We start from the raw sequence: 27,500 nt of genomic DNA, 5'->3' as shown, positions 1-27,500 counted from the left end.
TCTCTCTCTATTTGATTAATCACTTCCTCTGGAGAAATCTCGCCATTGATGAACGCCAGAGGAAATGAAAGGCATTTGACGTTTTCTTACTGGCTAATACAATAAAAGGAATTAATCTTTTATTTATAATTCTTCGAGTGTCTTTATATACATTGTGACGTCACAGCAAAAAAAGACGTTCATTTCGAAAGCCATTTATTGTGTGTTTGTAAATATTCTCTCTCATGGTAAAGTATGCGTGTGTGTTGGGGGGGGGGGGGTGTTGGAGGTGATTGTGAGGGGTGGGAAGGGGTTACTGCCACTTGTTTTCTATATTATTATTACCTCCGCCAGGAGGTTATGTTTTCGGTTCGGTTTGTTTGTTTGTTTGTTTGTCTGTCTGTCTGTGGACAACGTAGAGGCCACATTTCTACACGGAATCACTTCAAACTTGGCCAAGTAGTTCCCCAATGTGTATGGAAGAACTGATTAAATTTTGGTCAAGGTCACCCCAAGGTCAAGGTCACAGGGGTCACTGGTGTCACTATGACATAAGTGGCCATATCAAGAGACAGAAATAAAGCACTGACTTTTGCATAAGCCAACAGGGAAGTCCTAGTCCAGGCGCAACCCATGGGTGATGTTCAAATTTATAAAGGTCAAAGGTCAAGGTCATATTGGTGCATTATATCAATGTCATATTAAGTATCAGTGGCAAATGAACAAAGATCACTTGAAGGTCAAAAGTCAAGCAGGTCACTTGAAGGTCAAGGTCACGTGAAGGTCAAGGTCACGTGAAGGTCAAGGTCACCTGAAGGTCAAGGTCACGTGAAGGTCAAGTACATTTGAAGATCAAGGTCACTTGAAGCCAAGGTCATGTGAAGGTCAAGGTCACGTGAAGGTCAAGGTCACTTGAAGGTCACGTGAAGGTCAAGGTCATGTGAAGGTCGAAGTCACATCAATTCATGATTCTAGGACATATGGCGCTCTAGGTCACCTTGGCGGAGGTATGTCCTTATTATTATTATTATTAATAGTTGTTATTTTATTATCATTATTATTACTTTTGTTATTATTACTATCATTATTATTATTATTATTATTATTAGCTATTTTGTTATTAGTATTATTATTAATAGTTATTTTATTATCATTATTATTATTATTATTAATATTATTAATAATAGTTATTTTATTATAATAATTATTATTATTATTGATAGTTATTTTATTATTATTATTATTATATTATTATTATTATTATTATTATGATGATGATGATGATAATGATGATGGTGAGGATGTTTTTCTTTACTTCAACATGGTGACTTTATATATGATTATGCCGAAAGGTGCGAATTCCTAAATAGATATCACATAAATTTTGTAGCTAAAACTCATCTATAATATATTATATTATATTGAAAAAAATTATCCATTTTATGATAGTTGTACATGTAAAAATATAAATTTTAATAACTATTATAAACTAGGAAAAAATAAATGTTGGTTGTAGTTCAAGCTTATTTCTAAAATAGTGTAGAAAAGATAATGCAAATTCTGTATGCAAATTCGTAATGTCTTTTCATGCATCTAGAATTCGTGTTTTTAATGGATTTTGTGCAAAACATTTATTAAATAAACCTCATGGGTAATATGACTGTCAGCTGCAGAATTTTTAATGCGGACTTACATTATCCTCAATATTATTATTATTATTATTATTATTATTATTATTATTATTATTATTGTTGTTGTTGTTGTTGTTGTCTAAGCTACAATCCTAGATTGAAAAGCAGGATACTGTATACCCAAAAGGCTCCAACAGAAAAAAATAGCCCAGTTAGGAAAGGAAATAAGGAAGTAAATAAACTACAAAAGAAGTAATGAACAATTAGAATAAAATATTTTAAGAAGAGTGACAATATTAAAATCGATCTTTCTTATTTAAACTATTAAAACTTAAAAAACAATAAAGTATAGCAAGAAAAATAAGATAGATTAATGTGTCTGAGTGTACCCTCAAGCAAGAGAGCTCTACCCCAAGACAGTGGAAGACTAAAGGAAGTTATTCTTTTAGTAAGTTCACCATCAGATCTTCACAATATTTAACAAATTACCCTGAACTAAAACCTAAAAAATAAAAGATATTCTTTATCATGAAGAGAACTTTATCAAAATAAACGTTACTTTACTAGTAGAAGGACACTCCGTAATCAAATTTTGGGTTGTGCCATAACCTCTGTACCATGGGTCTTCCACTGTCTTGAGTTAGAGTTCTCTTGCTTGAGGATACACTCGGGTACACTGTTCGATCTTATTTCCCTTACTCTTATTTTGTTGGAGTGTTTTTAGTTTATATAGAAAATATTTATTTTGGTGTTATAGTTCTTAAAGTATTTTATTTTTTCCCTTGTTTCCTTTCTTCACTGGGCTATTCTACCTGTTGGAGCCGCTGGGCTTATAGCATCCTGCTTTTCCGACTAGGGTTGTAGCTTAGCAAATAATAATAATAATAATAATAATAATAATAATAATAATAATAATAATAATAATAATAATAATAATAATAATAGTAATAATAATAATAATAATAATAATAATTATAATAATACTTGTATATTTCGTGGAGTTTCTTTCTGAAATTAGCTAAAGGAAGTTATTCTTTTTTATAACATTCACCTATAGATATCAAAATTGAGTTATGTGTAATGAATTATGATTTATTTCACTTTAGTGAAACAAAAACAAAGATCCTGTTTCATATTCATCATGAAGAAAACATTAAAATTAAGTGTTCTACCATTTCCTTTTTTTATATTATGAAAATCAGTAACTTTCTTTAAGTAAACGTCTGAGAGAAAATTGCAAATTTTTCTCTATATACAAAGAAAATATTCACTACAGACTATTTCGAAAGTTATTAGTTTTTAACCAAACTATTATTATTCTCATTATCATAATATTATTAGCTAAGCTACAACCCCAGTCGGAAAAAGGACGCTATAAGCTCAAGGGCTCCAACAGGGTAAAAATAGACCAGTAAGGAAGGGAAATAAGGAAATAAATAAAACGAAGAGAATAAAACAATCAAAATGAGATATTTTATGAACAGTAACAACATTAAAATAGATCTTATATATATAATCTATGAAATGAGACTTGTGTCAGCCTGTTCAACATAAACACTTTTGAAGTTCCACTGATTCAACTACCTAATTAGGAAGATCGTTCCACAACTTGGTCACAGCTGGAATAAACCCTCTAGAATACTGCTTATTACTGATAGTATGACTGTTACGTTTGATGCCATTGATCTGTGGTTATCCTTGTAAGATAAATGGGAAGTGTTCAATCTCTGTGACAGGGCAATTATACCAATTATGATAATTGAGTGACTGTGTTATATCATCAAGATGGATTAGGGTGTTAGTGAGAGTGACGTTTGAATCTGTTTACAGCAATGATTAATAAGCTTCGTTGGGATGCTCAAAAGTATAGTAAATATTTTTGTTTTATATTTATTCATTTGATTCAGTTTAACAGTGGCATGTTTCTTTTTGAAGTAATGCAATTTAGTTCATCGTAAAGTGGGCCATGTCAATGCCGAAATGCTGGAGGATTTTATTTTATTTTATATTATTTTATTTTTTTTTTTATTAGGATTTTTTGCTGTGGCTTTTGGATATTTGCTGTGGATTTTTTATATTTACTGGGGCATTATACTCATGAAAATTTAATTACGTTTATTTACTTCATTCTTTTCACATCACCTTATTCCCCCCCCCCCCCTCTCTCTCTCTCTCTCTCTCTCTCTCTCTCTCTCTCTCTCTCTCCCTGAACGGTTATGAACTGAAGGTGTAAAGAGTTAAAAAGTAATATGAACTTCAATGTGGTCGGATTCCTCAAAATCGTCCTCTCTCTCTCTCTCTCTCTCTCTCTCTCTCTCTCTCTCTCTCTCTCTCTAATGTTAAAGACTGCTGTGAGAAGTTTTGCCGATGACAACAATAAGTAGAGAAATTACTTGTGATGAAGATAGGAACTCATTACAAAGAGAACTAAAGATAAATAGGATGGTATTTAACTCCGATAAATTCGAATCAATAAATTATGGAAACAGAGAAAGAATGGTATATGCATACAGGGGCCCTAATAACGAGACAATCACAAACAAGGAAGCAATTAAAGACTTTGGTGTACTGTAATGTTAAACAGGAATATGTTATGCAACGACCAAATAGCAACACTGTTGGCTAAATGTAAAGCAAAAATGGGAATGCTATTCTGACACTTTAAAACAAAAAAGGCTGAACACATGATTATGCTGTACAAAACTTATGTACGTAGTACACTCGAGTACTGCAATGTGATATGGTACCCACACTACCAAAATGATATTGTACAAATAGAGAGTGTAGAAAGGTCCTATACTGCTAGAATGGAAGAAGTTAAGGAACTTGGCTACTGGGAAAGACTGCAATTTTTAAAATTGTACAGTCTAGAAAGGAGAAGAGAACGCTACATGATAGTACAAGCATGGAAGCAAATCGAAGGAATTACTGAAAACATCATGGAGCTAAAAATATCAGAAAGATCAAGCCGAGCTAGATAATTAGTGCCCAAAACTATACCAGGAAAACTAAAGAAGGCACACAGAACATTAACTCACTAAGCACCAGCATCGATAATGCAATTGTAATGCTTTGCCAGCTCATATAAGAAACATATCAGAAGTGAGCGTAGATGTGTTTAAGAAAAAGCTCGATAAATACCTAAGATACATCCCAGACCATCCAAGACTGGAAGATGCAAAATACACCGGAAGATGCATTAGCAACTCTCTGGTGGATATACGAGGTGCTTCACACCGAGGGACCTGGGGGAACCTAAACATAGAATGAGGCAATAAGGTAAGGTAAGTCTCTCTCTCTCTCTCTCTCTCTCTCTCTCTCTCTCTCTCTCAACGATTGCGAGCGTAAGCTGTAAAGAAAATATGAATTTTAAGAATTTTGCTGAAATATATAATGGATGTGGCAGGATTCCTGAAAATCTCTCTCTCTCTCTCTCTCTCTCTCTCTCTCTCTCTCTCTCTCATTGCAAACGGAAGCTGTAGAGTTAAGAGATAATACAAACTAAGAATCGTGTTGAAATATGTACTGGATGTGCCAGTGTTCCTTAAATCAATCTCTCTCTCTCTCTCTCTCTCTCTCTCTCTCTCTCTCTCTCTCTCTCTCATACATAATCTACGCACACATAAACACAATAAGAAGTTGTGTCCTATTGATAAAGAAAAATGTAAAGGGATCCTGCCTCAAAATCTCTCTCTCTCTCTCTCTCTCTCTCTCTCTCTCTCTCTCATTGCAAACGGAAGCTGTAGGGTTAAGAAATAATACAAACTTTAAGAATCCTGTTGAAATATGTACTGGATGTGCCAGTGTTCCTTAAATCTCTCTCTCTCTCTCCTCTCTCTCTCTCTCTCTCTCAACGCGAAGTTCGGTTACCATGTGTCCTATAGATAATGAGAAAAATATAACAAATTATAACAAAAACTATCCTCATACACTAAGTGTATTTTAATCTAAAGGTCTCTATAAGTTTGTATGAAATACACAGCAGGTTTATGACAACATTAATCAAAGGGAAACAGAAATTAATTGTTTATTCGTATTACTAAAAGCAGAAGGTGCATGAATAATTGTATTTATATGTTTAGTCAACGCCGAGATATTGGGTGTTTTATAAATAAAAATGCATTTGTAATTACCTTCATACAAAAGAATATCATCAATCATTTTCTGCACAAAACCCGTGCAGAATAACGCGAAAATGAATTCATAATTAAATGAGATCATGATTGAGAAAATAAGAGTTGATATGCATCATCAGCAAAAAATTTTATCGCCATTTAAAATGTATTGCTGCGGTGAAAGGGTTTGCGTATCGCCATGATCAGCAAAGCAGCACTAGTTAGTGTCATTCACACTAGGTTGGTTTGCAGTGAGCGATCAGACGAAAATTCCCAACCATTACCATTCAGCAGTTTTCAGCGTGGTGATGAAAGCCGGCTAAACCGCAAATGTGAATTGTCATGTCCTTGGATCCTTCTCTCTGGTTACGGTTATTTTCCTTTTGCCTACACATACACCGAATAGTCTTGCCTATTCTTGTCATATCCTCCTTTGTCCTCATACACCAGACAACACTGAGATTACCAATCAATTCTTCTCTCAAGGGATTAACTACTGCACTGTAATTGTTCAGTGGCCACTTTCCTCTTGGTAAGGGTAGAAGACATTCTTTAGTTATGGTAATAAGCTCTTCTATGAGGACTCTCCAAAATCAAATCATTGTTTTCTAGTCTTGGGTAGTTCCATGTTTCTCTGCACCATGGTCTTCCACTGTCTTGGGTTAGAGTTCTCTTGTTTGAGGGTACACTTGGGCACATTATTCTATCTTATTTTTCTTCCTCTTGTTTTGTTAAAGTTTTTATAGTTGATATATGAAATATTTATTCTAGTGCTGTTATTGTTCTTAAAATATTTTATTTTAATTGTTAATTACTTCTCTTATTTTTCTGGTTTTTCCATACTGGGCTATTTTTCTTGTTGGAGCCCCTGTGCTTATAACATCCTGCTTTTCCAACTAGGGATGTAGCTTAGCAAGTAATAATGATAATGATAATAGAAAGGGCTACTTTTGTTGTTGTTGTTTTTTTTTTTTTAATTTGGATATATCCGGTTAAAAACAAGATGAAGTAACACCTGGCTAATTCGGAAGAAAACTAGATCTCATTGGCAATAATCAACAAGAAATAATAATACTTATTAGAGAATGAGAGATCACTCGAAAATTAGCCCAACACTAAAATTTTAAGTAAAATGTATTTTTTAACTCATATACAACAGAAAACTTATTAATTTGAAATTGAATAAATGCACATTTGATTTCTTTCAACTCGAAATGTAACAGTACATAATGGTAATTGTGGTAATAACAAAAGAAGCCGGCTTGTATTGATGATGACTGTTACTGTAAAGAATAAAAGTGCTTTTGTATACCATACCAAACATAAGGGTAACTTCAAGAATAGGAAGACGTATCACCTAACTAATTTCAAATGCAAGTAATATTTTATAGTTCTTCTCTCAGAGGATGGGATATTATTATTATTATTATTATTATTATTATTATTATTATTATTATTATTATTATTATTATATTTGTAACTTTGAATAGGATATGACTAAAAGGCTATCTGTTTGTATATCAACCTGACTCAGAATAAAATACTTGTATTTTGTAGTTATATATTTATCGAATTTGCTATCTATCCTTACGCGCACACAAACACACACACACACACACACACACATATATATATATATATATATATATATATATATATATATATATATATATACATATACAGTATATATATATATATATATATATATATATATATATATATATATATATATATGCAGTATATGTGTATATATATGTATGTGTAAATATATATGTATATATATATATATATATATATATATATGCATATATATATATATGTATATATATATATATATATATATATATATATATATATATATATATATATGTATGTATGTATATACATATATATAGATATATGTGTATATATGTATATGTTTATATATATTTATGTTTGAATGTATGCATAGTATATACAGTATATGTATACATATGTATGTGTATAAATATATATATATATATATATATATATATATATATATGCATATATATATATGTATTTATATACACATACATACATACTTACATACATACATACATACCCGTAAATTACATAGAATTTATGTGATATAAACACACATATATAGGAATTAGTGAAAATATGAGTTTATTATTATTTCAAATATTCTTCATTATTACGAATTAATTCATTTCCGTTCCCTCTCATCTTGTATATCCCATCGTTACCCATCTAATGTAGACATTAATTCTATAAAATATCGACAGAAAAATACATTTTATGTTTCCTACGGAAGCCAGTATGCTGACGAAGGAAGAACCTGCTCATTTAAAGGGATGATTTTCGTTTGATGATAAGAAGTACATCGTTAACTCCATTTGGTAGTGTTTACGATTTGGTGGAAGTAGGTTAGCCAAGGTACCAGCCACCCGTTGAGATACTACCGCTGTAGAAGAGTTGCTTACCATAGCTAGAGTCTCTTTTGTCCTTACCAAGAGGGAAGTGGCCACTGAATAATTATAGTGTATTAATTAACTCCCTAAGTGAAGAATAATTATTTGGTAATCTCAATGTTGTCAGGCGTATGAGGAAAGAGACGAATGTGAAACGAATAGGCCAGACTGTACGGTGTATCTTCATCATAAAAACATTAAAAATATTTATTTAGAATAATATTACATGATTTTCTTTCAATGTTTTATGTATGTTTACTGTTAGAGATCGATTAATATTATAACATTTCTATTTTTCGGATTATTAACATGAAAGAAATATGTGTATACAGTATATTTGAAAATTCGTTTTAAAGATTGACATAACGTCGTCAAGGTTCAATAAAGTAATCTATTGTTAAGAAATACGTATAAATTATTTCGTATATATAAAAATAATACAGTTATTAAAATAAGAGTTAAGATCCTTTAGGATAAAAGGGAATTTCATATGGTAATTCATACCGTATTTTATACCAATATACCTACCCTAATTTTCTAGTTATGTAAATTTTCTCTTTGGCTAAGAACTGGGTCTTTGAAACCTGACTAATGACTGGAGGATAATTCCGACTCAATTTCCGAGTTAGTAGAACCTTCGTCTTCTTTGTGTTTGGTGGAACGTCAAAAATTCAAACATTTTGTATAAAAAAAAAAAGATTCTCTTGAACAGACTGAATTATTATTATTATTATTATTATTATTATTATTATTATTATTATTATTATTTGCTAATCTACAATCCTAGTTGGAAAAGCAGGATGCTATAAGCCTAAGAGCTCCAACAATGAAAAAATAGTTCAGTGAGGAAAGAAAACATGGAAATGAATATACTACAAAAGAAATAATGAATAACTAGAATAAATTAATATGAGAATAGTAACAGAATTAAATTAGACATTTCCTATATAAACTAATAACTTTAACAAAACAAGAGAAAGAGAAATAAAATAGAATAGTGTGGCCGAGTGTACCCTCAAGCAAGAGAACTCGTTTCATAGTTTACGTATGATTGGTCTATTTTAACGTTAATACTGATCTTATAATGTATTATATTCTTTATTCATTACGTATACATAGTTTATTTGCTGTCTACGATTCATAAGCATTCTATGAAGCTAAAATGTTCTTGAAGCATTCTGTGTCTGTGATGCTAGTGCTTTCGTTCATGAATAGCAGAGGCAATGGACAGTGACATTGCCCTATCAAGCAGGACAATACCCTAGAGACTAGCCTCCTTTCCACCCAAGCTAGGAACAAGGAGGGCCAAGCAATGGCTGCGGATGATGACTCAGCAGATAGACCTATAGACTACTCCAAACTCCCCATCCTTAGCTTACAAGGATGGTGAGGTTGCAGCGACCAGAGCAACTAACGAGTTTGAGCGGAACTGGAACCCCAGTCTGGCAATCATCAGGCAAGGACGCTACCACCAGGCCACCACGAGAATGCCGAAGTTTATTAAAAGATTTAATTCAAAGCGAAATAGTGATCATCACCCTTTAAGAAGAAATTCTCTTCTAACAAACAAGTTCACAGATGAAACGCCGACCTGATGAATATGCATAGAATCATCTTCAAACCCCATCTGCTGCACATCGACATAATTATGGCAGATTCTTCATTGCCCCAAAAACTAATACGCACATAATGGCTGAAACTCATGAATATGCTAAAACTTCAGGATACTTTGGATGAAAAGAAGTCTTAAAGTCTGTGTATTGCGAGTAAGGCGTTCGACTGGAAGTTTAACGAAGTAAAGGCTATTTTCCTTCAAACCCAAAATACGATGATGGATTGTGGGCGTTGAAGGAAAACAGCCCGCTCTCTCTCTCTCTCTCTCTCTCTCTCTCTCTCTCTCTCTCTCTCTCTCTCTCTCTCTCTCTCTCTCTCTCGGGTCGGGAAATGTTTTCGTTCTCATCAAGGAACAAAGCCGTCTATGTTTATTCATTTTCTTACTCCTAACGGGATCTCGTTTTCCGTTTCGACAAAAATGGATATAGGACTGAGGAAAACAAATATTGATTGTGTGCTTTTTAGTCTCTCTCTCTCTCTCTCTCTCTCTCTCTCTCTCTCTCTCTCTCTCTCTGCTTATGAGTGTGAGAGAGAGATCTCTCACGTACATATGTAAACCGAGAGAGAGACTGCGTATGAGTGTGAGAGAGATCTCTCTCACATACATATGTAAATCGAGAGAGAGAGAGAGAGAGAGAGAGAGAGAGAGAGAGAGAGAGAGAGAGAGAGAGAGAGAGAGTGAGAAATGAACGAATTGAAAATGATGAAGAAACAAATATCATTGTGGGAATCTACTAATAAATACCTTATCTTAAATAACCTTAATGATTTTATAACTTCTCTTCCGATATGATTAGTTGATTAGAAAAGTGATACTGTGCACTAAGTACAGCAGTACCGAAAATAGAATGAGGTTATAATATGATATAATAGATATGTTTGTTTATACGAAAAACTTATTCCCAAATAAAAATGTTCTTTATATATAATCAATCAAGAAGAGTTAAAAGTTATTGAGTGATGGATGTAAATACGGTTTAGATAATTAGAAAAAAAATTAATGGTCAATTGATTGCCCAATTTGACTACAAATTGGTCCCCGAAATTATTGAATTTCTACTTTGAAATTTAGATAACCTTAGCTATCATGAGGTGTTCGAAGCCTAGTTCAGTGGGAATTGTTTTAATTGTTTGTGAAAGTCAATTATCTCTTCGAAATGTCTAAAAACTGGTTTGAAAGTTCTTTGTTATTATGTATATTTCAATTAGGCGGTGGAAGTTCGGCTGATACAAATCAGTTAAATGGATTGATAGTTTTATTCTTATCGTGTAGGTCTATAGTCCGTAGATTTATAGATCATCTTCTCTGTTCGGTCGCTATAAGAATCTAAGGCTAGATTGAGTAGGGGTATATATAGCAGCCCTTTTCTATAAACCTTCGATATATATATATATATATATATATATATATATATATATATATATATATATATATATAAAAATATATATATATATATATAAATATAAAAATATAAATATATATATATATATATATATATATATATATATATATTTATATTTATATTTTTATATTTATATATACATATATATATTATATATATATATATATATATATATATATATATATATATATATATATATCTCGAAGGGTTATAGAAAAGGGCTGCTATATATACCCCTACTCAATCTAGCCTTAGACTCATATATATATATATATATATATATATATATATATATATATATATATATATATATATATATATATATATATATATCTCGAAGGGTTATAGAAAAGGGCTGCTATATATACCCCTACTCAATCTAGCCTTAGACTCCTCTATATATATATATATATATATATATATATATATATATATATATATATATATATATATATATATATATATATATATAAATATATATATATATATATATATATATATATATATATATATATTATATATATATATATATATATATATATATATATATATATATATATATATATATATATATACAGTATATGTATATTTATTTATATACACAAAAAACAAAAAATGCACCTGTTTATAGTCCACTGCAGGACATAGTCATCATTTCACTTCATGACTGGGGTTTAACCAGTTTTCATCACCAAGCAGCTGGCCAGTGCGTCGCTCACAGCAAACCAACCTAATATGGGTAGCACTGATTAGTACAGCTTTGGTGATCATGGTGATAATAAAACCTTTTCACCTCAGGGTATCCTCACTAAGATGGGATATATATATATATATATATATATATATATATATATATATATATATATATATATATATATATATATATATATATACATATATGTGCATGTGTTTGTTTATGATACAAATATATGTATATATGTATATATATATACATATATGTGTGCGTGTGTGTTTGTGTTTATTTATAAATACAAATATTTATATATATATATATATATATATATATATATATATATATATATATATATATATATATATATATATATATGAATGTGCTTGGCTCTGAATATATCTGAAAATGGTAGAGTAAATGCGTAAATATATAATCATGCATCCATTATGAAATGCGTCATAAATAGTAATACCTGCCCCAATATACAATTTATATATTATTTGTTGGAACTGGATAAGTGCGTTAGCAGTATTTCCATAATTATGCAAATGCACGTTCATTATGCAATAATGTTTATGCCTACCCGTAATATGCCGCTACTAAACGTTTGTATATCTCGTTGTTTGACATCCAAAGACAAATTTAGAAAGCAAGGGGAAAGTAAAAGTATTGTCACTGTATGATTTGTATGAAAAGAATGTGAAAGGAACACTTACCACATTCCCGTCGAATCGAAAATCAATGGAATTCTCGATGGTTTGGAAAATAAGACCTTTGAGAAACGTTTCCGGCAACAGAAAACCTCTCCTGCTGCAAAGGTCCAAAAAGGCGATCTTGGCCAGCCAGCCAGCCAGCCAGGCATCCAGCGAGCCCGTGAGCCAGACATCGAGCTAGCCGACCCTCTCCCCAAACAAACATTACCACCGCGAGTGTGTCAAGTCAGTCACTAGAAATGGCGAGTTCACGTCAAGATATTGATGGGTTACAGCCTGTAGAATTACAAGAGGGGTCGCCATTCGCGCCAGTATGAGGGAAGGGGAGAGACGAACTGACGATCTGGCAGATGAAGGTGTTGGGAAAAGGGGAAATGATAGAGATGTTACATAGAGTGAGGGATTATCTGTTATGGAGGGACAGGGTCGTTCGGTTCTAGGGAAAGCTCGCCACCTATCTCCCTTCTCCTTCATCCTTCCCCCACTTTCTTGTGTTATCTCTCCCCTTTCCCATTTGGTTTATGGGGAATAGGTTCAAAGATTATAGAATGACATTCACTCGGTCGTACTAACTGTTATGGTTAGGTTAGATTGGAAAAGGTAGGTATGCTGTATATTATTGTATTATCTGGGAGCTGGCTGAAGAACGGATCCTGGGATAGAATGGGGGAGAAAGGCTTTGGCATGTAGAAATATCCATTGGTTCTTGAAGGTCTATTAACTGATAAGTGAAGGAAGTGTATTTTTAGGGGGTAATATACATATACTGTATTTATTCGAATGATGTAAGCAAAGTATGCTGTCATATTTACCTCCACCAGCGAAGTTGGAAGGAGGTTATGTTTTCACCCATGTTTGTTTTTGTTTGTTTGTGTTTGTGTGTGTATGTGTGTGTTTGTGAAAGGCCTCATGGCCACAATTTAAATGGTAGAGTAACGAAACTTGCAGGGATTGACTTTTATGTAAAAAGCTGAAAATGAATAGATTTTGGAAGGCCAAAGGTCAAGCAAAATGTCCAATTCACGTAATCAGCTATAAGTTTGGATATCGTTGTCACAGAGAATTCAACCTTGGTTCATATTTGAATGTATAAAAATCCACGCCATTTGATTCATATTAAGGTCAAAGGTCAAGGTCAAGGTCGAGCAAAAGGTCGACAAATAAGCTTCCCTGGTGAAGGTCTGTGCTCTACTGAGTGCGCCTCTAGTTGTAAAGGTAACACTGTTTTCGAATAAAATGCAACATACATGAAAGCTAGCAGGAATGCATGTTATTGTTCAACTTCCTAACTATTCATGATTGGCTTATACAGTAGTTAAACTGACCAGAGAAACAATATACTGAGATTCGAACCAGCGTACATCTACATAATATTTTTAAACGGTATATCACAAGTCAGGTGTTTTGCTTAACAACTTTGTCAATAGAAATATACGGGGATATAATCTTTATCCTTATACGAAATAAATTTGAGCATCCAAAATATTGATAAATGTTAGATAACGTCGGGATGAAAGATTATAGAATTAAAATACAGATGTTTATCAAGATTCAATTTATGTACAGATGTTTATCATGATTCAATTCAAGTGCCAATATTTACTACGATACAATTTTAGTACTGATGGTCATTAAGATACAATTTAGTACGCATATTCATTAAGATATAATTTAGTACACATATTTATTAAGATACAATTTAAGTACAGATGTTTATCTTGATTCAATTCAAGTGCCAATATTTATTACTATACAAATTTAGTACTGATGGTCATTAAGATACAATTCAGTACGCATATTCATTAAGATATAATTTAGTACACATATTTATTAAGATACAATTTAAGTACGAATATTTATCAGAGTACAATAGAAGACAAGATGTTTATTAAGATACAATTTAAGTACGAACATTTATCAAAATACAATTCAAGTACACGTTTTTGTTAAGATACAATTAAAGTACGATTATTTATCAAAATACAAATCAAGTGCAGATTTTTGTTAAGATACAATTTATCGACGGATAATCAATTAGATACATTTCAATTACGAATATTCAATTAGATACAATCTAAGTATGAATATTCAGTTAGATACAATTTAAGTACGAATATTCATTTCGATACAATTCAAGTACGAATATTCAATTAGATACAATTTAAGGTCGAATATTCAATTCGATACAATTTAAGTACAAATATTCAATTAGATACAATTTAGGTACGAATATTCAATTAGATACAATTCAAGTACAAATTTTCAATTAGATACATTTTAAGTACGAATATTCGATTAGATACAAATTAATTACGAATATTCAATTAGATACAATCTAAGTATGAATATTCAGTTAGATACAATTTAAGTACGAATATTCATTTCGATACAATTTAAGTACTAATATTCAATTAGATACAATTTAAGTACAAATATTCAATTAGATACATTTTAAGTACGAATATTCAATTAGATACAATTTAAGGTCGAATATTCAATTAAATACAATTTCTTTCTCACCTTTTCTCACCAGACGCCAGGTAGGCCTCCAGGCCTGTCAGTCGTCCAGCTTCAAGAACTGTCTCCATTCTTGGCGATCCTCATAGAGCTTCATCTCATCAACTTCCCGCAAACTGAAGCCTGTCCTCTCTACTCCTCTCTCTCTGTTTTGTAGCCATCTCAGTTTTGGTCTTCCTACCGGTCTCCTTCCTTCTGGTGTCCATTCCAAAAACCTTACTGGATATCGCTCTTCCTCCATTCTTTTGACATGTCTAAACCATCTAAGCTGTCCTCTCTCCACAAAATCCAGAATCCCCTCCACTTCCAGTACTCTTCTAATATCTTCATTTCGTAGTCTATCCAGTCTTGTCACACCTTTTATGAGTCTTAAGGCTCTCATTTCAGCTGCTTGGAGTTGGCTTCTAGTTCTTGATGTTAATGTCCATGATTCATGGCCAAAAGTCAATATTGGTCTTAAAATAGCTAGGTATATTATGGTTTTCACTTTGCGAGGTATGTTTCTGTCTTTCATTAGTGGGTAGAGCAGATACAAATTGTTACTGAATTTCTGGACTTGGGTAGTTATTTCCAGTTTTGGATCGTTTTGGTCACAAAACTCCACTTCTAAGTATTTGAAATTTCTACACCGTTTCAATGTATGACCTTCTAATTCTACATCTACGTTGTTTGGTGTTCGTGATAGGTGCATAATCTCTGTCTTATCCTTGTTGATCTGCATTCCATTTGCTGTTAAGATCGCATTCAAGGTCGAATAATTAATTAGATACAATTTAAGTACGAATATTCAATTCGATACAATTCAAGTTCTAATATTCAATTAGATACAATTTAAGTACGAATATTCAATTAGATAAAATTTAAGTACGAATATTCAATTAGATAAATTCTAAGTACGAAAATTCAATTAGATACAATTTAAGTCCGAATATTCAATTAGATACAATTAAGTAGTGATATTCAATTAGAAACATTTCAAGCATGAATATTCAATCACATGTAATTTAATACTAATAATTATCAACAACAATTTGAGCGTCACCAGCGAACCAAATTTGTCATTGGTTATTTATTCCAGTGAAACAGGGAAACATTGTTATATCTTCAAATTTAATTCAGTGTGCTAATCTTACTACGAGTCGGAAATATGATCAAGCATCAGTTGTTATATTAATTATCTGTTTATTCATTATACAAGGCAGGCAAATAAATAAAAAGCACTTCGTCCTTGTGAGTCTTAACCCACCAGTTGAATCGATGGAACTTCAGAAGTTCAAACTTGCTCCAAAAGGCTAAAATCACTGCCAGATATTTGCTCAGACAGCCTCTATAACCTGTTCAACATAAAGATACTGGACACTTTTCTTAGTTTACATATGACAGATTCCTTTTAATGTGTTACTTATCTTAATTTTATTTTTTATTCATTGCTTCTCATATAAAGTTTATTTATTTCCTTGTTTCCTTTCCTTACTCAGCTACTATTTCTGTTGGAGTCCTAGGGTATTATTACATCTTGCCCTTCCAGCTTGGGTTGTAGCTTAGATAATAAGCATAATAATAACTAAATTAGCCCAGTCCAACATAAATAATCTTATGTCCATTAGGATAATTTGATGTATTGAAAGTACATTTGTCATATCTTTTGCTCTGAGGGATTTAGAAGGAATCTTTATTATGGCGGATTTTCTCTTAAAATATATTACATTAGTTGTTCGTTACTTCTCTTGTAATTAATTTATTTCATTATTTCCTTTCCTCACTGGTCTCTTTTCCCCTGCTAGAGCCCTTGGGCTTATAGCATCATGCTTTTCCAGCTAGGGTTGTAGCTTAGCTTGTAGTAATAATAATAATAATAATAATAATAATAATAATAATAATTAATAATAATAATAATGTGGTATATGTTTACATATAGGCCTGCCTCCTGTGCATCTTACGTGAGTATGACTTTGATGTGCCCACGAAACAGGTGAGAACACTTTGAGAGGTCTACTCGAAGTAGTGGCTTGCTGGCCAAGCCTACTCAGCCGAGGATATCATATTGTCCTCCGTTACGGGTCAGATTCTATCTCCTGAAATATGTTTTCGTAAACCAGTTTGAAATTTCATTTCCGCTCATTTTGCTTAAAGCTCCTAAATCTATCATTTTTTTTTATTGTAATGGTGGTCGATTTTATAACATGCGAATAGCAATATATTTTTTTTTTTTTTTTTAGAGATTGACTGAACGTCTTAAAATGTTAACATTACCTCTCTCTCTCTCTCTCTCTCTCTCTCTCTCTCTCTCTCTCTCTCTCTCTCTCTCTCTCTCTCTCTCTTTATATATATATATATATATATATATATATATATATATATATATATATATATATATATATATATATATATATATATATATATATATATATATATATATTTATGCGTGTGTGGAGAAACTGGAATCTTAGTAATGATCTCAGGTTTATGCATAAGCAAGTTTAAAAAATAGAAAAAAAAATACACAGAATAGCAACAGTATAGAAAAAAAAAAAAACTCGAAAACTCGACGCGCGTGAAATATATATATATTTTTTTTTTTTTTTTTTTTTTTTTTTTACAAAGTTTTGTTCAATAGTTTCAGTTCAGGATTTTTGCCCCAACGTTGAAATTGCTAACAATTTCACAAGTTTCGCCGTGAAGGATGGGATGATTGACAATCCTTTTAGGGCTCTTTAGATTGGGTTCAACTCCGCACTGATGTTGCTCTCTTGAACCCAAAATGGGGCCTGGCTTGAAGTTTCACACGTTTATTACCCGACATTTACTCTCCTTCTGGTGTAGTTATGATCGTCAGTATTTCTTTATATTTCTGGTAAAAAATATATAGGTTTAAATTTTCTTATTTTTTGCTTTTTCCTTGATAAACTTCGCTTTTTATGATCTATTTCTTTTATTTATTTCATCTTATGGAAAAAAAGAGTAATAAAATAATGCTTTCTTTCTATTCTTGTTATGATCGTCAGTATTTCTTTATATTTCTGTTTAAAAAAATTAATAGGTTTAAATTTTCTTTGTTATTTTTTGCTTTTCCTTGACAAACCCTCGCTTTTTATATGTTCCTTTAGATTATTTCTTCTTCTGGTAAAAGAAAAAGAAAGAAATATAAAATAACACGTTCTTATTCTTTTCCTTGACAAACTTCTCTTCATGTTTTTTTTTATTATTATTTCATCTTTTGGTAGGAAATAAGATTAATAAATTAATAAATTAGCTTATTCTGTAGGTGCACATACATTAACACCTCATTCAACTATCAAGAATCAATTCTCAAGTTGATCAGCTTTGATGCTGTGGCGGCCGATGTGGTAACGTCCGAACTGGTGAACGCCAGCCTGGGGTTCGAGTCCCGCTCGAACTCGTTAGTTTCTTTGGTCGCTGCAACCTCACCATCCTTGTGAGCTAAGGATGGGGGTTTGGGGGAGCCTGTATGTCTATCTGTTGAGTCATCAGCAGCCATGGCCTGGCCCTCCTTGGTCCTAGCTTGGGTGGAGAGGGGGCTTGGGTGCTGATCATTTGTATGTATGGTCAGTCTCTAGGGCATTGTCCTGCTCGATAGGGCCATGTCAATGTCCTTTGACACTGCCATTCATTAGCGGTCTTTAAACCTTTAATGTCAATAGACATGTTTTCGATTCGAGCCACTTTTGCAACGGACTATTATGGAGGCAATCTTGTTACGTGTTATTATTATTATTATTATTATTATTATTATTATTATTATTATTATTACTAGCTAAGCTACAACCCTCGCTGGAAACGCAAGATGCTATAAGCCCAAGGGCTCCAACAGGGAAAAATAGCCCAGTGAGGAAAGGAAATAAGGAAAGAAATAAACGATATAAGAAGTAATGAACAATTAAAATAAAATATTTTAAAAACAAAAAACAACATTAAAACATATATTTCATATATAAACAATAAAAAGACTTATGCCAGCCTGTTCAACAAAAACATTTGCTGCAAGTTTTTTTATATGACAGATAGTGACCTTGTTTAGGAGATTGAATATACTTTCATAACTTTAGAACACTGGTACTTTCACTTATTATTATTATTATTATTATTATTATTATTAGTAGTAGTAGTAGTAGTAGTAGTAGTAGTAGTAGTAGTAGTACTTGCTAAGCTACAACCCTAGTTGAAAAGCAAAAATAGCCCAATGAGCAAATGAAAAAGGAAAATAAAATATATTAAGAAGTAACATCATTAAAATAAGTATCTCCTATATAAACTATAAAAACTTTAACGAAACAAAAGAAAGAGAAGTAGAATAAATTAGTGTGCTTGATTGTACCCTCAAGCAAGAGAACTCTAACCCAAGGCAGTGGAAGACCATGGTACAGAGGCTATAGCACTACACAAGATTAGAGAACAATGGTTTGATTTTGGAGTCTCCTTCTCCCAAAAGAGCTGTTTACCATAGGTAAAGAGTCTCTTCTACCCTTACCAAGAGGAAAGTGGCCAAAGAAAAATTAGTGCCGCCACTTAGTGTTTTGTTCACCTTTTATACATATATAAATATATATATATATATATATATATATATATATATATATATATATATATATATATATATATATAATTATATATATATATGTATATATAATTATATATATATATATATATATATATATATATATATATATATATATAATTATATATATATATATATATGTGTGTGTGTGTGTGTGTGTGTCTTTTATAGAATAACTCCCTATATCAACCTGGTTCAATACTTATCATCTTCTAACAATTTTTGAAGCTATGGTAATGATAATACATTATACTGTATTTCTGAAATCTCGCCAGTAAAATGGTTACTCTCTCTCTCTCTCTCTCTCTCTCTCTCTCTCTCTCTCTCTCTCTCTCTCTCTCTCTCTCTCTCTCTCTCTCTCTCTCTCTTCTTCTTCTTCTTTCATTTTTTGCTTGTGGATAACATTCTAAACAATTAAAAAGACTCTGCAGTGAACATTTCCTCCATCGTCAGTCCACCATAAACACAAACTATAATTTTACGGATCAGAAACTAATATTGTTACAAAAATCTAATCATCCGTGGCAAATCATTGACCCAACTTTTGGCAACATTTTTTTTTTTTTTTTTTTTTTGCAATAATGATAAATTAGTAAGTACACTGAACTAGAATATTTGAGTTTTAGTTCGATTACTGTGATAGGCATACAATCATCTAATAGTGTATTAATGTCTGTACATTGCACATTGATATTACCCATTTAAACATGATTTTATCGTAATCGAAACGTCTTTAGCGTATAATGAGTGTTCACTATTTTTGGTTTTTTTCAACGTAGTTCTGATTTTCATCGTTGGTGATATTATTGGAAATATATTTATTTTTCCTGAATGAGATATATAAAATGGCAAAATGGCTCTTAATTTTCACATGTTTATACAATGACTTATAGCAACATATTTCTTAGATAATATGCTAAATATTATCACTCAATTCCTGGATATTATCACTCCATTCCTAAATAGTGTCACTCCATTCCTGAATAGTATCACTCCATTCTTAAAGAGTATTAGTCCATTCCTAAATAGTATCACTCCATTCCTAAATAGTATAATTCTATTCCTGATTAATATCACTCTTATTATTGCTGAATAATATCACTCCATTTCTAAATAGTATCACTAATAGTATCACTCCATTCTTAAACAGTATCACTCCATTCCTGAATAGTATCACTTCATTCTTAAAGAGTATCACTACATTCCTAAATAGTATCCCTCCACTCCTGAATAGTATCACTCCTTTCTTAAAGAGTATCACTCCATTCCTGAATAGTATCACTCCATTCCTGAATAGTATCACTCCTTTCTTAAAGAGTATCCCTCTATTCCTAAATAGTATCCCTCCATTCCTGAATAGTATCACTCCTTTCTTAAAGAGTATCCCTCTATTCCTAAATAGCATCCCTCCATTCCTGAATAGTATCACTCCTTTCTTAAAGAGTATCACTCCATTCCTAAATAGTATCACTCCATTCCTGAATAGTATCACTCCTTTCTTAAAGAGTATCACTCCATTCCTAAATAGTATCACTCCATTCCTGAATAGTATCAGTCCATTCTTAAAGAGTATCACTCCATTCCTAAATAGTATCACTCCATTCCTAAATAGTATAATTCTATTCCTGATTAATATCACTCTTATTATTGCTGAATAGTATCACTCCATTCCTAAATAGTATCACTCCATTCTTAAACAGTATCACTCCATTCCTGAATAGTATCACTCCACTCTTAAACAGTATCACTCCATTCCTGAATAGTATCACTCCATTCTTAAAGAGTATCACTACATTCCTAAATAGTATCCCTCCACTCCTGAATAGTATCACTCCTTTCTTAAAGAGTATCACTCCATTCCTGAATAGTATCACTCCATTCCTGAATAGTATCCCTCTATTCCTAAATAGTATCCCTCCATTCCTGAATAGTATCACTCCTTTCTTAAAGAGTATCCCTCTATTCCTAAATAGTATCCCTCCATTCCTGAATAGTATCACTCCTTTCTTAAAGAGTATCACTCCATTCCTAAATAGTATCACTCCATTCCTAAATAGTATCACTCCTTTCTTAAAGAGTATCACTCCATTCCTAAATAGTATCACTCCATTCCTAAATAGTATCACTCCATTCCTGAATAGTATCAGTCCATTCTTAAAGAGTATCACTCCATTCCTGAATAGTATCAGTCCACTCTTAAAGAGTATCACTCCATTCCTGAATAGTATCACTCCATTCTCAAAGAGTATCACTTTATTCCTGAATAGTATCACTCCATTCCTGAATAGTATCAGTTCATTCTTAAAGAGTATCACTCCATTCCTGAATAGTATTACTCCATTCCTGAATAGTATTAGTCCATTCTTAAAGAGTATCACTCCATTCCTGAATAGTATCACTCCATTCCTAAAGAGTATCACTCCATTCCTGAATAGTATCACTCCCTTCCTAAATAGTATCACTCCATTCCTGAATAGTATCAGTCCATTCTTAAAGAGTATCACTCCATTCCTGAATAGTATCACTCCATTCTCAAAGAGTATCACTCCATTCCTAAATAGTATCACTCCATTCCTGTGTAGTATCACTCCATTCCTAAATAGTATCACTCCATTCCTGAATATTATCACTCCATTCTCAAAGAGTATCACTCCATTCCTGAATAGTATCACTCCATTCTCAAAGAGTATCACTCCATTCCTGAATAGTATCAGTCCATTCTCAAAGAGTATCACTCCATTCCTGAATAGTATCAGTCCATTCTTAAAGAGTATCACTCCATTCCTGAATAGTATCACTCCATTCCTGAATAGTATCACTCCATTCCTAAAGAGTATCACTCCATTCCTAAAGAGTATCACTCCATTCCTGAATAGTATCACTCCATTCCTAAATAGTATCACTCCATTCCTGAATATTATCACTCCATTCTCAAAGAGTATCACTCCATTCCTAGATGCCATCAATCCATGCCTGAAAAGGCATCATAAAAAACATTAAATTACCAAAATAAATTTTGACCACTCAAGCAACAACACAAATAATATTGTATTGTAATTAATACAGTTTTCTTCACAAAACCTTGTTGTTACTCTGGATATTCCAACCATAGATGATTTAGTTCTCATCGCACATTACAAGAGAGATTAGTTCACCAAACTTATAACTGGGCTTCACAAGGCTCTAGAAGAGTTGAAAGACACAGCCCTACATGGTTGAGGATAATGAAACGTGTAGTAGATAATGAACGGAGAAGTATTGATCTAAAGGCACAAGATAGAGACGACTTGCGATACCTAATAGAGGTCCTTTGTGTCAATAGGCGTAGGAGATGATGATGAAGATGATGATGAAATGATTTAATACACTTTATTCATTAAGTAGTATTGTAACTGAGAACAGTATTCCATAGTATTATTCTAATAGCAACACTCCATTCATAGAATGATAATGTCAATATGAACGCTACATCCATGAAGTACTTTAGCAATCCAGATCAAGAGGGAGGCAGAGAATTAGATGGCGAGATAAGGTGAAGGATGATAGGGAGGGAAGAGGTTTTATGGATGAGGATATCTTTCATAGAAGGCATTGCAGAGGTAGTGAGGAGGGCTTGGGAGGAAGCTGTTAAGAGGGAGGCAGAGGATTAGATGGCAAGATAAGGTGAAGGATGATAGGGAGAGAAGAGGTTTTATGGATGAGGATGTCTTTGATAGAAGGCATTGCAGAGGTAGTGAGGAGGGCTTGGGAGGAAGCTGTTAAGAGGAAGGCAAAGGATTAGATGGCAAGATAAGGTGAAGGATGATAGGGAGAGAAGGGGTTTTGAGGATGAGGATGTCTTTGATAGAAGGCATTGGAGAGGGAGTGAGGAGGGCTTGGGAGGAAGCTGTTAAGAGGGAGGCAGAGAATTAGATGCCGAGATAAGGTGAAGGATAACATGGAGAGAAGAGGTTTTGAGGAAGAGGATGCCTATCATAGAAGGCATTGGAGAGGGACTGAGGAGGGCTTGGGAGGAACCTGCTAAGAGGGAGTCAAAGAATTAGATAGCGAGATAAGGTGAAGGATGATATGGAGAAAAGAGGTTTTGTGGAAGAGGATGCCTATGATAGAAGGCATTGGAGAGGGTCCATCATTCAACCAGCCCTTTAATGTAGGGATGAGGTTGGGAAGAAGATGTAATCTATGCCTACATTCATATTTTTTTCTCCCTTTTCTCTATCTCTTCGTCTATTCCTTCTATTTGTGTTCATAAAAGAGTAACCGCTCCCTTTTTGTATATCTCAATATCTATTCCTTTCTTCTATTTGCGTTCATAAAAGGGTAATATCTTCCATACAATTGCCTAACTTCTGCTGGAATCGTCGTCGTCTATATTTTCGAATAAAAGCAACGAAAAGTTCCGAAAACCTAACGATGCTTTTAGAAAATTCCACCCTCCCCTTTTTATGGTTGAATCCGTATCCTGCTGTCTGCCTTGCTAAACTTCCAGCAGCGATAATGCCGTTTGACTTTGTTGTTTTGTATATAGGCAAATCAGTAAACTTTATTCTTTATATAAAGTTGAATCCCATATGGGAAAATGTTCTCTCGGAGTCAAAAAACTTACTAGACATAAAATATTCACAAAAGGTGAGGAGCCTTTTTTGTGTTTGTTTCAGAAGAAATACGAAAAAGGACTTCTCTTTTTTGCTTTGTTTATATTTCTAACTTTGGTTCTTGAAACGTAAAGGAAATATTAAGCTTATTATATGAATAATATAGTTATATACAAAGAATTCATCATACACATGATTATACTTATGATTATAGTTGGGTCTTTACCTAGATTTCTCAAGATTTCAATATCCGGATAAAGATCATGGGATTGTAATACTGGATAAAGCTGATTATGTAAGGAAAATGGAAGATATTTTAAATGATAGGTCTAAGTTCCGAGAGTTGGTGTCCGAGGACCCCTTAATTCGAACTTTAAATATGGAGAATAAAATTAACTACAGGGTTCGTAAGTGGAAGAAGGATGGCATATTGTCAGACGAAACAGCTTCAGCAATAATGGCAACAGGAACGCAACCTGGTATTATGTATGGTGCCCCAAAAATTCACAAAAGAGGTATTCCTCTGAGACCAATTCTCAGCGCTATTAACACCTGCTCCTATGACCTGTCAAAACATCTAGTAACTAAGCTCGCCCCTCTCACAGTAAATGAATATACCCTGAAAAATACTTATGAATTTGTAGACTTGATTAATTCTGTCGGAGATGCAAATAACTATGTTATGTGCAGCTTCGACATTGAAAGTTTGGTCACTAACATTCCTTTAAGAGAAACACTGGAGATAATTCTCGAACAGCTTTTCCCTAACCCAGAGGACATTTTCGAAGGTTTCAGTAAAAAACAATTTAAAATACTATTAGAACTAGCTACCACTGCATCCACATTCATGTTTAATAACAAGTTATATGAGCAGGTAGATGGAGTAGCAATGGGATCGCCGTGTGGACCAACCTTGGCAAATATATTTTTATGTTATTGTGAAGGGAAATGGTTGAATGATTGTCCTGTGGATTTTAAGCCTTTTTCGTACCGTCGATATGTAGACGATACATTTTTACTTTTCAAAAATTTAGATCATATAAACCAGTTTTTAGATTATTTAAATACAAAACATCGTAACATAAGATTTACGAAAGAAAATGAACAGGATGATTCTTTGCCTTTTCTCGATGTCTTGGTCTCTCGGAAACGTAATACCTTTGAGACCTCAGTATTTCGAAAAAACACTTTTACAGGACTAAGCACTCATTTTTTAAGCTCCGAACCAAAAATCTACAAAATTAATTCGATAAAAACACTGTTATATAGATGTTATCATGTATGTTCAACTTATCTGGGGTTTCATGAGGAAGAAAATTTTCTGAAATCATTTTTTATTACCAATGGGTTCCCTCTGAACCTCTATTATAATCAAGTCAAGAAGTTTTTAGATAAAATTTACAGTCAAAATTTAACAATTCAAACAGTCAGTAAGAAAAAGTTATATGTCTCCTTTCCGTACTATGGTTATGTTTCGGAGAGACTAAGAACAGAGGTTATGAGTGTTGTGGGGAAATGTTATCCCCACATAGATTTAAAATTAATTTTTACTAACAAGTTCTCAGTTGGCTCACTGATTAAATATAAGGAGAGTCTACCTACTCCCTTGTGTTCCGGTGTCATATACACTTTTCAATGTGCACTCTGTAATGAGTGCTACACTGGAAGCACATCTAGACAGCTTCAGTGTAGGATTTCGGAGCACATGGGGAGATCGGTAAGAACCAAAATACCGTTAAGTAAAAAACCAATTTCCGCTATTTATGACCACGCATTTAAATCTGGTCATGCCATTTCTATTGAAAATTTCAAAATTACGGACAGACATAGTAACGTCAGCCAGCTGAGAATCTTGGAGTCCTTATATATTTTTAAGACAAAACTCAGCTTGAATGAGGGCTTACCTGTATAGTTGCCGGTGACTCATTGATCCGTTTGGTCTATGGGTTGCTGGTCTGGATGGATGGTCATCATCTCCTGCGGGTGACTAGTTATATTAGTTATTAAGTCTTTTATATAGTTGTGTGTAATAAGTCTTTTTTTAAGGTTTTTTTTAAGGTTTTATGTTCCTTGATTGGTTGATTTTAGAACTAGTTGATCAATTCATGAAAGTCTATCTTCCTAACTATGTACTTAGGATGATTTTATCAATTTTATTAATTTTACATATGATAATTGCAGATAGGCTGAAGATGACATAAGTTATGTCGAAAGCTCCCGAATAAAGATGATGATAGCAGCATTGACTATTTTATTCCTACTTAAATTGCGATTCCCAAGAGGAACCCATCTATCAACAAGAATTCCTAATATACAAAATGAATTTCGATATAGAAATAAGGGTTACAGTTTTTCTACTATATTTTGAACTATTTCCAATGTTGTAATATAGTTATATACAAAGAATTCCTAATATACAAGATGAATTCAGATATAGAGATAAGGGTTACAGTTTTTCGATATATTTTAGAAATAGTTCTAATGAAGTGATATAGTTATATACAAAGAATTCCTGATATACAAAATGAATTCAGATGTAGAAATGAGGGTTACAGTTTCCTGACTATATTTTTGAAAATATATTTCCAATGATATAACATAAAATCAAAAGGAAAGAGAAGCTAATTGAATTATGTGAAATAATTTGTAACAATGACATGAAGGAATCACATTATTGTCCTTCTGGTCTGATGTGAAACATTGAGTAATATCCCACATACTTACTGATGAATACCTCCGCCAACGAAGTTGGAAGGAGGTTATATTTTGCCCCCTGTTTGTGTGTTTGTTTGTGTGTGTATTTTTTTGTGAACAGCTTCCTGCCCACAATTTTAAACTTAGAGTAATGAAACTTGGAGGGATTAACGGTTATGTAAAAAGCTGGAAATTATTAAAGTTTGGAAGGTAAAGTTGTCACGGAGACTTCAAATTTGCTTCATATTTGAGTGCATGAAAATCCACCCCAATTAATACATATTAAGGTCAAAGGTCAAGGTCAATATCGAGCAAAAGGATGAGAAATAAACTGCCGCGGCGGAGGTCTGCGCTCTACTCTGTTCCCCTTTAGTATTCAACTTGTTCTATTCTATATATTTTGAATAACACTCAACTTTGAAGTAATCTAACGCTTTGTATGATCATCCATTTCTATATAAGGCTAATCTTACGAATATAGGCCAATGCTTAAAAATATAAGAAACGGATATGTTC

The sequence above is a fragment of the Palaemon carinicauda genome, chromosome 33 (genome assembly GCF_036898095.1).
Source record: "Palaemon carinicauda isolate YSFRI2023 chromosome 33, ASM3689809v2, whole genome shotgun sequence".
Lineage (NCBI taxonomy): Eukaryota > Metazoa > Arthropoda > Malacostraca > Decapoda > Palaemonidae > Palaemon > Palaemon carinicauda.
Note: the sequence above shows the minus strand (reverse complement) of the source record.